This window comes from Macaca fascicularis, chromosome 14 (assembly GCF_037993035.2).
Source record: "Macaca fascicularis isolate 582-1 chromosome 14, T2T-MFA8v1.1".
Lineage (NCBI taxonomy): Eukaryota > Metazoa > Chordata > Mammalia > Primates > Cercopithecidae > Macaca > Macaca fascicularis.
The window spans coordinates 105,037,777-105,048,733 of record NC_088388.1 but is presented as its reverse complement, the minus strand read 5'-3'; positions in this window follow the sequence as shown (position 1 = coordinate 105,048,733).

Sequence of the window (10,957 nt, the reverse complement as noted above, 5' to 3'; positions counted from 1 at the left end):
TGATCAGTGAGGTTGAGCTTTTTATCATATGATTGGTGGCTGCATGTGTATCTTCTTCTTCTTTTTTTTTTTTTTTTTTTTTTTGAGATGGAGTCTTGCTTTGTCGCCCAGGCTGGAGTGCAGTGGCAGGATCTCGGCTCAGTGCAAGCTCTGCCTCCCGGGTTCACGCCATTCTCCCGTCTCAGCCTCCCCAGTAGCTGGGACTACAAGCACCCGCCACCACGCCCTGCTAATTTTTTGTATTTTTAGTAGAGACAGGGTTTCACCCTGTTAGCCAGGATGGTCTCGATCTCTTGACTTCGTGATCCACCCATCTCAGCCTCCCGAAGTTGTGGGATTACAGGCGTGAGCCACCGCGCCCAGCCTGCATGTATATCTTATTTTGAGAAGTGTCTGTTCATGTCCTTTGACCACTTTTTAATACTTTTTCTTCTTGTAAATTTAAGTTCCTAATAGATGCTGAATATTAGACCTTTGTCAGATGCATAGTTTGCAAAAATTTTCTCCCATTCTGTAGGTTGTCTGTTCACTCTGATGATAGTTTATTCATTTGTGCAGAAGCTCTTTAATTAGATCCCACTTGTCAATTTTTGCTTTTGTTGAAATTGCTTTTGGTGTCTTTGTCATGAAATCTTTTTATTTTATTATTATTATTGTTGTTGTTATTATTATTATTATTATTATTATTATTTTGAGATGGAGTCTTACTCTGTCACCCTGGCATTGCAGTGGTACAATCTTGGCTTACGGCAACCTGTGCCCCCCAGGTTCAAGCAATTCTCCTGCCTCACCTCCCAAGTAGCTGGGACTACAGGCGTGCACCACCATGCCCAGCTGGCCTTCTCTCCTTATCTTATTTTTCTGATATAAACTAATTCCTGCTAATATATTAATCTCTAATGGCTCAAAGTAGGTACTTAATCAGGAAAATGCCTATAACAAAAATTTCATTTTCAAAATTCAGTTCAAAACTCTTCTCTAAACTACTGGCTTTGTTTTGTTTTGTTTTGTTTTGTCCTACACTTTTGTTTGTCCTGTATTTGTGAATATTTGAAAGTTTTAAAAATCAATTTTGCAACGTGAAATTATTTTGATTTGAACAAGTCATTCCTCTTTTACTTGAATTTGGTACAAGGACCCAGCGGGTTGTTTATCATCTTACTGATCAGTTTCTTCCTCTGAGAAATAGGAATAGTAGTGGTGTTTTCATTATAGTATCATCATGAGAATTCAGTGTGTTAATATGTATAGAACCCTTTAGATAGTATCAGGCCCAGAATAGCATCATATAAGGATTAGTTTTGAAGACTGCTTCTCTTTCTAATTTTGATACTTTATATTTATTTTCAAATAAAATTATATGGCTTTTTAACTTAGGATGCATACTTAAAGGTATAGAGAACAGTATAGAGTAAGAATTTTTAAATAGTAGTCAATTTATGATCTAACAAATTTTATACTTAATATTAACTAAATCAACATATTTTTACTATATCTAATGTTTACCCACCTCTTTCCTTATTTCATTCTAAGCCTTCTGAGGACAAGAACTGCTCTAACTAAAATTACAGTGGTCCAAAAGTACCTAATAGAGTACAATTCATCATCTGGATGTCCAGTGAATGTTTAGTATTTCAGCATTTTCACAAACAGTATTTAATGTTTTGTTGTTCTTTTTTGGTAAAGTAAATTGCATTTTTGACAATAATTTCCTTTTAGCGGTAGAGGCTGAATATACAAATAGTATTTGCAAGGTTAAATCTATTTAAAGCCAAGGACACATTGAGTTTTTCCTCTGAACGTTTTATCCCTTAACGATTAAATGCATTCATTAAAAAGAATGTAGATTTGTAGCTCTGCTGTTTCATAGCTTAATGGATTTTTGTTTGATTACTGTATTGATTTAATTTTTTAAAGATGCAAATATATGTGGCCTACTTGCTGAAATGTTTTTTCTTAAATGGAATAAAATTCAAGGCACTCTTCTTTCTTTTCTCATTTTGTCCTGGTTTCTTTTACCATGTTAGAGATGTAAATCAAAGAAGCAGCATTATATACCTAGGCTGAGTTCACATTAGCCATATGATATTCTCAAGGCAAGCCCAGCCACAGATCTGACCTCTGACTTGATGCAGTAGGTGACTTCAGCAAGACCAGCAGGTACAAAAAGAACGATTTCACATAGAAAATCTTCTACAGGCAATCCAAACCTTTAGGTGCAATATCCCAAAAGGCTTTAGTAAAGAGACTGCACCTGCTGGAAAGTCTAGCATGAGGAGGAGTAGGTCACTAGAAGTCCTGGTCACATGCATCTACAGATTTCGGGGCTGTTAAACAAGAGACATTAGAATTATGAGTCTCGAAGAAGTATTATGTGTGTCTATTGGGTAGTGTGTTAGGCTGTTCTTGCACTGATGCAAATAAATACCAGAGACTGGGCAATTTATTAAAAAAAGGTTAATTGGCTCATGGTTCTTCAGGTTTCATAGGAAGCACAGCAGCATCTGCTTCTGGGGAGGCCTTATGAGGCTTCCAATCATTGTGGAAAGCAAAGGGGGAACAGGCATATCATATAGGAAGAACAGGGGCAAGTGTGTGTGTGGGGTGGGGGGTGCCACACACTTTTAGACTACCATATGTCATATGACCTCAGAGCAAGAACTCGCTTATCATCAAGGGGATGACCCAAGCCATTCATGAGGGATCCAATCCCATAATCCAAACATCTCCCACCAGGGCCCCCTCCAACACTGGGGATTATAATTCAACAAGAGATTTGGGTGGGGACAAATATCCAAACCACATCAGGTGGCGCAGAGGAAGCAGCAGTAGCTGGCCCAGGACTAGGACATCTCATGGCTCTTTGACAGTGGGCAGGTGGAGAAATGGACTGGAGGCAGGATTCAAGTTTCCACTAACCAAGCACGAGGAAAGCTTATCTAGAAAAACGGATTATAAGAAAACCTAAAATATCTTTTCAGGAGCCTCTGGTGAAGAGAGGTTCTGCGTCTGACCCAGCAGGTGCAGTAAGAAGTAATAGGAGTAGGGCTGATAACAGTGGTTATAGAAGTGTCAAGGCTATTAGCAACACATCCAGCAATGGGGCCAGTCCTGCCCACAGGATACATATCACAGCAACAAATTCCAATTAAAGCTCTGTAACATAAAGCATAATGATAAGTACTTTACATTTATTTCTTACTTAACCATCATAACCCTAATCATATAGATAATCTCCATTTTATGTGACAGCAGATAATGTAAACTGAGGCTTAGGTGGTTGTATGTCTTGCCCACACAACTAGTAAGAAGATGGGCTTAGAATAGAACCTAAACTATTTTCTCGAAACTCCATTGTCTCTCTATTAAAATTTTTATTAACTAGATTATTAAATTGACTAGAACACTCAATTCCAAGATATGATGCCTGGAAGTAGCACAGTTTTGAAGCTTTATTTGGTCAATATTTTCTATTTTATTACTAGAAGAAAGACACATTTAGCCTTTGTTCAACATTATAAGGTTATTATCGCCGGGAATTATAATTGAAAAGTGAGCCCTTCCTTCATTAACCAGAATGCCTCCAAGTTTGAGAGTGACTGAACTACATTATCGACCAATTTTGCAGATTAAGAGTCTCTCTGCTGACTGTAAATTAAAATATGCTGGCTCTATAGAAATAAAAACAAACAGCCAATATTATTTTACTGCTTTTTAAAAAATTTCTCCTTAGCTTTTCTATTATTTAGAGAAGCAGAATCGATTTTTATTTCCTGTTTCAAATTACTTTAGTCAAGAAACAATGAGCCATAGAATTCCTGCAAGGCTTTGTGATTTGTTCAAATGATTGGAAAATCATTTTGATCATTTAAAAAATGTAGGGATGCTTTCTAATCATATTCAACTGTAATGTAAAATATATTTGAAGGGAAAATGCTAGCAATTGCTTAAAATATTATCAGAACAACATAATAGGGTAAATTCTATATATAATAAAAAGACATTCCGCCTAAATTGAAACCTATTTCAAAGTCTGCAAATGAAATACAGTGACCTAATCTCAAATATCCATGCTTATAATTGGAAAGAACCATCATGAGATAATGAAAACATATATGATGGACACATACAAATCAGTGTTATAGACATAGAGATTTTTCAAACTGCAATAATAATATGTTGCCTTCACTATACTTTCATCTATTTATCTTCTTTGAAAATCACAGCAAGTACATGAGGTAGACAGACCAGGATCAATGTCTACATTTTATAGATGTGGATGAAAAACTTCAGTTACTGGATTACTAAATGACAGAAATGAAACAAGAATCCTATTTGCTTATCCATTGCTGTTTAACAAAACACCCCAAAATTTAGTGGTTTAGAACCACCGTTGTATCTCCCTCCCTCCCCATTTTGTGGATCAGGAATTCCAAAAAGATTTGGCTTCGTAGTTTATGTTCTATGAAGCATCAGGGGCGGATGGTGAGGATTCAACTTCCAAGGTGGTTTCTTCACTTATCTGTCTGCTGTCTCAGTGCTTCTTAGCATCTTTTCTTCACCATGTGACATCTTTTCCCCTAGGACCTATCCACAATGCCTGAGATTCTCACAGCTTGGTAGTATCAGTGTGGCCAAACTTCTGATATGGTGGCTACTTCGTAAGAGGGCAAAGTGGAAACTGCCAAGCCAGCTAAGGGCTATGTCTGAACTGGCGTAGCATTACTTCTGCTGGTTTTTTGCTGTTGGGTTTGTTTGTTTTCCTTTTTGTTTTGGTCAAGATAGTCACAGGACCCGTGCAGATTCAAGAAAGAGAACTAGACTCCTTCTCTTGATCGGGGAGTGGCAAAGCCACTTTGCAGGAGAACATTGAGGGGCATGGGAGATATTGCAGCCATTTTTGCAATATATCATCTTCCACGAACTCAAACCTCTTTGAATCGACATCCAGTGATGCCTCCACTACACAAAACTGCTTGATAGGAAGAACAACAACGATTCATCAATCAATGCATGCGATTTAAAACATGTATATTAATGGCTAAAATATTTCTATCTGATTAAACTTCTAATTCAGCCATGAATAGGCAATATCTTATACTGCTCTTATTAACAAAGCTCACTTAATTATGCATAGAGAAATGGTCAAAACTCACCTTTTATATAGCCTCTACTATAAGTCCTTGTGTTGCTGTGAACCTGACACCTGTTTGTATAACTAGGCCCAGCTTGCTACCCAACCAGATCTTCAACTGTCTGCCTCTTCCTTCACCAGTGCCCACATAAACCCCTCCTCCTGTGCTGTCTTTGAAGTTTTGTTTGTTTGTTTGTTTGTCAGCCAGTCTCCACTGTCCTGTCTATTCTTTTTGCCAACTTTCAATGCTTATCCAAGATACAATAACCCCCTTTCCTGCCAAAGACACAGAAACTCACCCACTTATAGGCATATATTGCAGCCTAGCATATAAACCCCACCATTCTGCTCCCCAACTTCCCTCTAAGCACACAATAAAACCAGACAAAAATCTCTATGTGAACAAAATCCCAAATAAAAGGTACAGGTAGAGAATAGAGAATCCCTGCCTGTTGGTGGCAAGAAATAAAAATGGAAATTACCTTGTAAAGACTCAGAAGTTGAGGTGTTAGTATGGAAAAGAACATCAGGAAGCAGGATAAGAGATTCTTGAGGAAGAGGGAAACAAGATGGGATCTATGCTTTAATATGAGAATCTGGAGAAGAGCAAATGGGGATAGATTGGAGTGGAGATTCATTTGGGGGATCATTCCTTTATACAGGCAAAAGATGTTGAGCACCCGAGCACAGGGGAGATAGGATAGAGCAGTTTTTAAAAGCACTGAAGGAAAGTTTTAAAAACTGCTTAGAGTTAGGGGTGAGGGAGAACACAACCAGTCGTATTAGAATGTTGAACAGACCCTTTCTTTTGTTGGCAGTGAGAAATTCCCTATGGATCAGTTTGTCAAATGACCTTAGGTACCTTTGCTTGCCAGCAAAAGTAGTGCCTCATGCTTTTGACAAGTGTCTTGAAATAACAGTTATTACTTTAGTCAGTGATGCTGCAAAACAATTTTGTTCACCACATAAAACAGAAAAACATGCTTGGCTTTCTTTGCAGCATAATTTTAAAAAATTTCCAAAGTCCACATGCACGAATGGAAACAAGTATAATCAAATGGCCAACACAGAAAATGCCAAGTGATGTGCTTCTTAATAATTGTCCTCAGTAGTGCACTGCTCTCATTTTAGCAATTAACTACAAGGCAATGCTTGGCTTCCTGTATTTGTGCATATTCTTCTAAAAGTGCTGAAGTTGTATCATTTAGTTTCTCGTTATTGTTGCCTTGTTTTCTAGGTTTTTCACTGTAGTCCTGCTCATTTTCAATTGTTATGGTTTTCATAAATAATTTTTAGTTAAATGGCAAGTATAAAAAGTGTATAAATATTTCTATTTAGAGATCTGTTGATCATGAAAAAATGGTGACTCTTACACATGGTAAGCTATAAAATCTTCAAAACTGTTTTCAGAACAGAGCAGAAGTAGACACCATTTGGAAAAGCAGTGACTTATAGCAGGAGTGAAGCTGGCAGAACCTTAGAAGTACATTTCAAAATAAGTTCAAAGCAAATTTAGAATTTATACATTTATAAGTCAATGATATAGGTCATAGAGAGTAAACTCTGTAAGAACAGGGATTTTTGTTTGTTTACATAGTAGGCCTCCAATAAATTTTTGTTGAATAAATAAATGTGACAATCAAAATAGATAATCAAGAGACTGATGTAATCTTAGATTTCATTGATAGAAGTCTAATATCCAGAATAAGAAAAATGATCACTTGATTACTCTGCCACAGGAGTTTCCATTTAGAACACAGCTTTTATGTCTAGAATACTGTGTATTACATTTGAAAAGATGTAGAACACTAGAAGTATTCTAAAGGACCAAAGTGTAAACAGGCTTGAAATCTTATGAGAATTAATTAAAGGATCCAAATAAATTTTGCTAGAAAAGTTTAGTGCTGCTGGGGTAATGCGATTTGAATATTCAGCTATTTGAACTAGATCACCTATGAAGACACTTCTACTCCTGTGTGTCCAGTGATTCCCATCTTAATCTTTGGAATATCTGTTGTCAGTTATCTATAAAGCTTTTGGAAAAAATGGCATGTAAGCACATCACAGCCACATATTTATCTGGTAAGGTAACTAATACCTAGATTCAATTGTAACAACTGTCATTTGTGTAAGGTGCAATAATGGTATAGTATTCCTTATCTTATATATACTTGGAAACATTACAGATGAAATAAAAAATAAAAGCTCAAACTCAAGTGTCCCAAGAAAAAGAATCATTTTACAGTGATCTACCTAATGAGTGTGATCATCTCTTGAGAATAAACATGTTAAACACTTTTTTTCTACCTCCCTTCAACCACTCTTTATCTTATGCCACAATGGGATTTTGTCTCCAACTCATTATACAAGACTTGCAGGAAGAATGATTATGCACTGTTTCTCAAAGTTTGGTTTCCTACTGTTTGCACTGGAGGTGTTCCAAACCAAGGGCTATTTTTTTAGTTCTTGCAAGTTCATTTCAAAGACTTTAATTTTTTGTATGGATGAGGGCTAATTCTGAGTTACCTTCCAAGGGAGTCCTTTAAGGAATAATAAAATTTGATGCTCATAAACTAAAACTAACACATCATAAGTTCACTTAGAATCAGACTGCATAAAATGCTTGACAACACGTCAAAGTCCCTCTGTGTTCATGGATATGCAGATCATTAGAACCCCCAAAATTTTCCAGAGAAAAAATAATTATTACTGAATCATCTGTGTTGATTTAACCTAGTTGGGGTTTTTGATTCTTATTAATTAATGCATTTGTGAAATTTTTACTTTTTTTTTGTCTTTTTATTATTGCTGTTTCTCATTATTATTTTTAGTTTTTTCCTCCTCGATATGATTGGAGTTCTTTTGCCCACTAGAAAATAAAGATAGCTGTAGTGGGTGAGCTAGGGGTTTGTAACTCAGTGTTAAGTAGGCTAAATCCAAAGCATCTCAGAATTTTGCTCTTTGAAAACTCATTTCCCTTAAATAGATCTGTAAGTTGTATTAGTTTCTTATTGCTGCTGTAACAAACAACACAAACATAGTGGCTTAAAACAACACAAATGTATCATCTTACAGTTCTGGAGGTCAGAAGTCCAAACTTGGAGCCACTGGGTTAAAATCAACTTCCTTACTTTTTCAGCTTCGAAAGGCTTCCCCCTATTCTTGGCTCATGGGTGCCTTACTGCCTTTTCCGTACCAGCACTGGTTGGTGGAGTCTTCTCACACAGCCATTGTTCTGACACTCACTTTCCTCCTCCCTCTTTTACCTACAAGAACCTTGCAATTAAATTGGCCCAACAACATAATCTAGGATAATTTGTCCATCATGTGATCCTTAATCACATGTGAAAAGTCCATTATGCCATGTAAGGTAACATATTTACGTGTTTTGGGAATTGAGACTTAGACACCTTTCAGGGGGTGTTATCCTTCCTACCACAGAAGTATAATTAGCCACAAATTAGTGGCACCTGGGAATGTTTCCTGTTGCCAGAAATACCATTCTTGGCTGGTAGAGATAAGCTCCTGAAATCCTGAATTGGAGATGGCAGTTGATTTTGAAGAACTGAAATAATTTTATGAAAGGAATTAGAAATTATTAAAGTGGTACTATTGTATTTATAGCCCAGGCACAGTTTGCATTACATATAGTTTGGCTGGTCAATCCAGAAACTTAACCACCATTTAGCAAATTACATCCACAGAATAAGTGCATCTTGACTTCTCAACAACCACCTCCCAGATGAATCAGAAAACACCAGTCATTTCTAAAGTAGTTTGTACTTTGAAAAAAGTGACTCATTAGGCCATTGCCGCTTATTTACACAACACCTTGAGTTTAGTGTTTTGGTCATCTGGTAGAGCCTTAGAGAGACTGAAACAAAGGATATCCTTTAATGGAAGTTTATTCATTCAACTAATATTTATTATGTCCTACACAATAATGTGGTGGGCATTGCGCTAAAAACTACATTTTCAATGGTGAAAATGAGCATCACCCATGTCCTCCCTGGGTTTAGTCTAGTGAAAATAATTATGGGAAGAGGAAGAGACAGGTATGAAACAAGGTCACTAGGAAGTTGTATAGCACTAACAGTCTTGATGAGTTACTATAATGAGAATGTTTTGTCAGCAAGGGAAGGAGGCTTCTGAAAGGAAAAGGAAGACAATCAGATAGACAAGAATAAACTATTGCTTGCTTTAAGGATTTTCTCTAGGGTCAGTACAATTGTTTGGCAGGCATGTGCCCTCAATGGTATTGCTTAAGAAGGGAAATTTTTTTCCATTTCAATATGGCAGAATCCCTTATTTTCAGAAGCTTTGAGAAAATGATTTGAAATAGCATGAAGTGACAATACAGACATGCCTTAAACTCCATGCTTCAATTTCCCTGATTGCAAATAGGAAGAATACTTATTAGGACAGAAATGTGAATTTCTATTTCTTTTATATCCTTTTTTGTGGATTCTGTGAGTTTCTTATTAAATAATGGGCAGTGAAACAAATTACTTTCATCTCTTGAGGAGCTTCCTTCTTTCTTAAATGATTCTGAACTTTTTCTCCCCTTTTTGAGCATTCATATAGATGAGCATATTTGAAAAACTGACCGTAATGGAATAGTAAACATATCTGTAAAGCAACTGATTGTCACTATGGCAACATTGAATGTTTGACAGTTAGTCTTTCCATTATTCTCTGTTGCTATAGTAATAAAACCTTGAATTCTGACACCATTTCCAAATTGTATTAAAATAAAGCCCTGTTCATCCCCCAGGAAGGAGGGAGAGCCAGTACTATCAATATGTAAAATATATTAGAACGTCTCTAGCACTAAGACACAGATGACATGAGACACACTTTGCTGCATTTTAAACTGGAAAACATGCCTAAAAAGTAGAAAAATAAAGAGGAAAAATACACAAAGTAGAACAAAAGTTATTTTTGTTATTAAAAATCAGGCTTTTATCTTAAATACACATAAAAACAGCTTTCATTTATGACCTGTTAAAATTTAACATCCAATATTATTGCAGAAGGAAGAGCAGAATCTTTTTTGTTTCTTTTTAGAACAAAATATAGTAGAATAATTGGCAATTAAGGGCCACCAAAAGGAGTAAAAATATCTCTTGGGGTTTTGAGAGGCTTTCATATATTACATTAAATACATTATATTCTCATCTACTTTTAAACTTATAATCAGGAACCAGAATATTATTATATTACTTTTATTTTTTAAGAGACAGGGTCTTGCTCTGTCATTCAGGCTGGAGTACAATGACTTGATCATAACTCACTGTAGCTTCAAATTCCTGGGCTTAAGTGATCCTACCCCCTTGCCCTCACCTCAGTCTCCTGAATAGTTAGGACTACAGGTACATGCCATCACACCCAGCTACTTTTGAAATGTTTTGTAGAGAGGAGGTTTTACTATGTTGCCCAGGTTGGTCTCAAATTCCTGGCCTCAAATGATCCTCCCGCCTCAGCCTCACAAGGCATTGGGATTGTTGTTTCTTTTGCCTTTTCCTCTTCAGCAAAACATTTATACATATTGTTTCTATTGCTGAACAACCCAAAAAGCCTTGCCAGGAATCATAGCTCTTGCATTTAAAAAATTTAAATGAGTTCAACATAAGTTAAATGAAAGGCAACTTTTCTTAGCAATCTTAGGATTCCATTTACATTTCATTGCTGTTATTGTGTATTGATCACAGACTCTTTTACTCTCCACAAATCAACTAAATAGAAAAATCAAGAACATTGCTTATAGACAACACAGTCTTTGGTATTTAGGGCTAGGTGTTCCATGAAAATTGATAAAGAAGT